Source organism: Microtus oregoni, unplaced genomic scaffold (assembly GCF_018167655.1).
Source record: "Microtus oregoni isolate MIOR12 unplaced genomic scaffold, Mior012 000001F_ref0000356, whole genome shotgun sequence".
NCBI lineage: Eukaryota > Metazoa > Chordata > Mammalia > Rodentia > Cricetidae > Microtus > Microtus oregoni.
Window position 1 is genome coordinate 83,956,152 of NW_024543060.1, and position 5,295 is coordinate 83,961,446.

The window sequence follows — 5,295 nt, forward strand, 5'->3', positions numbered from 1 at the left end:
GTGTCTCCTGCCACCACGTGGGTTCTGGGTATCAGATTCAGGTTTACAGGCTCAGCAGCATGCGCCTTTGTCCACCGAACTATCTTATCAGCCCTCTTTTCCTTCTGATGCACAAGTAGTTTTAAAACATAGCTAGGTCTGAAATAATTCCTACAATCCCACAGTTCCATTCCAAAGTGGCTCGCCCTGCACATTCCACCTCCTTCTCGAGTTCATCACAGCGGATGCATCCATTCTCTCTGTGCCTTGGTCTTTCTGTGTGTGTGCCTGTGAGTTCACACACACACACACACACACACACACACACGAGAGAGAGAGAGAGGGGAGGGGGCGGGCAGGGAGGCAAGAGGTAGGCATGGTTTTGGGGCTTACATCAGGGAGGTCTTTCTTACTTTCTAGAATGGCTAAGCATTCTCCCAATAATTTAAACTCATTCCTCTCTAAGCTGCCACACTGATTTCCAGGGCCAGTGAACAGATGGTCCGTGGGTCCCTACTGTGTATCGGGCCCTAGTGTCCAGAGGCACATTCTCATAGAGCATCGCCACCACCATAAGGATGAATAAAATTTACCACCGCATTTTGAAGAATGTATAATTCCCACCCTCAAGAATACAAGCTCAGAAGAGGACTTACTGAGTTAAAAGACTCTTGACATGAAATTGCTTTCTAAGAAGTGGGATCAATCTCCTTTCCCGGGAGAAGTGTGTAGGAATGCTTACTAACATGCAGATAGGACATTTCAATTTTAATTTGCATTTTTATATTATTTTGAAACCGAGTGCTTTTTCTTCTGTTCCTTTAGAGAACCGTGACTAATACCACATTTATTAGACAATTGTATTTTCTTACTGGATTACAAAATTTTTGTGCTTTTGCTAGCTTTTCAATAAGATCTATTTTTGTGTTGTGTTTATTTGCATGAATGATATATTGTTTCTATTTTCCTTTTAGAGTTTCAGTTGAAAATATTATTTCGCATTTGTTTTGTGCATTTAATTAAAAATATTTTATCATTATTTTATGTGTCTGAGTATTTTGCCCGCATGTGTGTTTGTGTGCTACGTGTGTGCCCCAGTGCCTGCAGTGCCTGCAGGGACCACAAGGTGTCAGATGTCCCAGGAATGGAGTTGCAGACAGTTGTGAGCTGTCATGTGAGTTCTGGGAATCAAGCCTGGGTTCTTTGGCGGAGCAGCCAGGGTTCTTAGATATTGAGCCATCTCTCCAGCCTCTGTGCATTTAGTTTCCATGAATCATTATCATTGTCATTGTTGTTATTATTATTATTTTGAGACAGGGTTTCTCTATGTGGCCCTGGCTGTCCTGGAACTAGTTCTGTTCACCTGGCTAGCTTTGAACTCACAGAGTCCACCAGCCTTTTCCGAGTGCTGTCTCCTGACTGCTTTAATTAAAGGTGTGCACCACCAATGCCTGGCTAATTTTCATGGATTTTTGATAGACATATTTTTTTAAAAATTCACTTTAATAAAGGCAAAGCATCCAGAGTTACCTCCATTGTTGTTTCTTTTCTTATGCTTTTACTACAAAATTCTTCCCTGAATCAATCCAGAGTAATAATCATCTGTTTATCTAGTTATTGGTCTCTCTCTTCCACCCTCCGTTCTCCTACTGTTTTATGAAATGAGGTCCTCCCTCCACAACCCAGACTGGTCTCTAACTCATAACCCCCCTGCCTCTGCTTCCCGAGTGTGAGGAAGGTGGAGATTCAGCATATGCTTGCATACTTGCCCTGCTTTCTTTTAACACCAAGGAATCCAAACCAAATGACAAGAGTTATGGGGAGCAGAGGAAGATCTGACTTTATTATCTTTCCTTAAAGCACACTCACAGACCTCACTGAACAAGTTCCCCTGTGTCCGGTGCCACGGTCTGTCTCCACTCACCATCCACGTGGGGCCCTGACATTCATGGACAGTTTTGACTTTTCTCAGAGATCCCACTCCCATTTTGTTTACAGTATAGACATTAATATCAATATGCTTGATATAGCCCTTAAATAATGTCTAGATCCCTACAGAATAAGCGTAAAATTGACATTTAATGGTAAAAATCATATAGATCATTTAAAAAACATTGATCGATTGATTGATTGATTGATTTGTGTGCATGTGTGTGGAAATGCATGTTCTTTACTTTCACTATGAGGGTCCTGGGTACCAGAATTAGGTTGCCAGGTTTGGTGACAAATGCCTTTGCCCACTGAGCCATCTCCTTCCACCACAGGTAATTTTCACCCTTATTTCTTATTGATCAGTCTTAGCAGGTTCTGTAGTTTGGGCCTTAAGCATCCTCCAAAGGTCCACGTATGTAAGACTTGAACCCCAGACTGTGGCTCTATAGCGGAGTGGTGGAACCTTCAAGAAGCATAGTAGGTTAGGTCCTTATGATGCCCTGTGCCGCCACAGGCCGGAAACTACGAAAACAGAGCAGCCGTGACTGAAATGTCCGAAAGCCTGAGCCCACACACGCTTTCCTCTTCAGAAGTTGGGTTTTCTCAAGGATTTCATCACCAGGATGGAGAGCTAATCCGTGAAGGTTGTCTCTGTTTTGTTTACCGTTTCAAACAGCCCTTCTTTGGTTCGTCAGCGTTCTCTTTCTGATGATAGCCCTGCCATGATTTCCTAGTGCTTGATTCAGTGAAACACGGTTACTGTATTGATTAAGCTCGGTACCTTTTTCTAATACACAGCTCTCTGATTTCTGTGCTTTGGGGGCATTAAATTTCATTTTATCGGGAAAGTATTCCTAAGCCGTTTGCCTTCCTGTGATAACACTCATCTCTACTCCTCTCATTTAAACTTTTGATCTTAGTTTCACAAACCTGACTCTTACGTTCCCTACAGTACACTTAATAGAAGAGAGATAATTTAGTTAGGTATAAGCTTCAATCAAACGCAGTCTGTCTAGTCCCTCCTCAAGTTGAAAAGAGATTCCTTTAATTCTCCTACAAGTCTGTGACTTCTCTGATGACTTTCGACATTTTCACGACCTCTGTCAGTTTTGCTTGTTTGTCTTCCTTTCAGGGCTGCTGTTCCAGACATGGAACACCCTGAACACTTTCAGCTCAGCAGGTTGTTCTCAATTATTAAGTTTTTCAGCTATATGATTTGTAACCCGTTTTGTTTTCTATTTCTTCCTTACTTTGTTAGGTCTTCTTTTTTCTTTCTTTTTTTTTTTTTTTTTTTTTTTTTTTTTTTTTTTTTTTTGAGACAGGGTTTCTCTGTAGCTTTGGAGCCTGTCCTGGAACTCCCTTTGTAGACCTGGCTGGCCTCGAACTCACAGAGATCCGCCTGCCTATGCCTCCCGAGTGCTGGGATTACAGGCATGTGCCACCACCGCCCGGCTTTCTTTTCTTTTTTTTTTTTTTAACCAATATTGTGCCTTGACTTTTAATTTTTATCAAGCATGTTATTGGCCAATGTTGACAATCCCGTCTCCTCTTTTTGCTGTCTTTCTTTTAGTGATTTTCTCCACTTCACATTTCCTCAAACCTACAGCAACAGCCTGCACAGTAGACACAGTGGTAAATTAGGTCCTGGGAGAGGATGGGGCCCCTTTTCACAGACTGTTAATGAAGATGAGGCTGTTATCTCTACCTGGCAGAGGAATTCTTTTTCTTTTTCTTCTTCTTTTTTTTTTTTTTTTCCAAGACAGGGTTTCTCTGTGTAGCCCTGGCTGTCCTGGAACTCACGCCTCAAGCCTGGATGGCCTCAAACTCAGAAGTCCATCTGCCTCTGCTTCCTAAATGCTGAGATTAAAGGTGCCACCACTACCCAGCTAGGGGATTTATTCTTTTGTCCTCCATATCCTGTTTGGTCAGCTCAACTCCTAGGTAGCTTAACACAGAAATGACTTTGTAAGATCACGTGAAAATACAAGGAAGAACAGGTCCAGGACTTTGGCATCAACAGCTCAGGTGATGAAATAGGCACCGATAGGAGGAATTCTGAGAAAAGCATTGGCCTCACCTCAGTTTTAGGGTCATTCACTGTGCCTCAGGGCAGAGGACGGCTGGTTGGTGAAAGCAGTGGTTAAGGATATACTTAGTTCATTTTTTTCCTCTTGTGCACATGCATGTGTGCATGTGTGCCCGGGTGTGTGGCATCCATGTGTGTACGCATGTTCACATGTATGTGTGTGTGCGTGGGTGTGTACAAAGTTGATGTCGGGTGCCTTTCTTTGATCACTCTCCGCTGTCTCCATTATAACTATTAAGGCAGAACTCGCCAGTTCTAGTTAGTCTAACGAGCCAGGGAGTCCCCTGCTCTGCTCCCTCCCTTCCTAGTACTGGGATGGCATGGGAGGTTTTATATGGGTACTGCGACTCTCCACATCAGCCCTCATGCTTGCAAGGGAGGTGAGCACCCTAGCTCCCATACTTGACCCCCCGACAATAGTTATAACATCTGGGATAAGCATCTTGCATTTATTAGGTATCCATCATAGCAGGACACCTAAGACAATTAATTTATCGAAACAAACATTTCCTTCTGGCTTGCAGTTTTGGAAGCGCCAGTCCATGGCTCATTGCATTGGAGTCTGTGGTGAGGCATCATGGTCCACAGTGCATTGTGAAGCCGCACTGTTCATCTCAAGGCTGGGAAGCCAAAAGGAAGAGAAGGGAATGGGTCCTACAGACCCATTTGAGGGCACACCCCCAATGACCTAAAGATCTCTCATTGTGTCCTCTCTCTTAAAGTTTCCTCAAGATTCCAATAGCGTCTCCCCAAGGGATTAGACTTTAATGTGTGGACATTTAAGATCAGAACAACAGCCCATCTTACTGTCATTCAGTTTCAAAAATACTAAATAAAATACTAGCAAATCGAATCCAAGAACACATCAGAACCATCATCCATCATGACCAAGTTGGCTTCATCCCACAGATGCAGGGATGGTTCAACATACAAAAATCTGTCATTGTAATCCACTAAATAAACAAGCTGAAAAATAAAAACCACACTATCATTTCATTAAATGCCGAAAAAGTTTTCGACAAAATACAACATCCTTTCATGATAAAGGTCTTGGAGAGAGCAAAGATACAGGAACATACCTAAACATAATTAAGGCAATATACAGCAAGCCAACAGCCAACATCAAACTAAATGGAACCTCCCAACTATTCCACTGAAATCAGGAACAAGACAAGATTGTCCACTCTCTCCATATCTATTCAATATAATTCTTGAAGTCCTAGATAGAGCAATAAGACACCAAAGGGAGATTAAAGGGATACAACTGGAAAAGAAGAAGTCAAACTCTCACTGTTTGC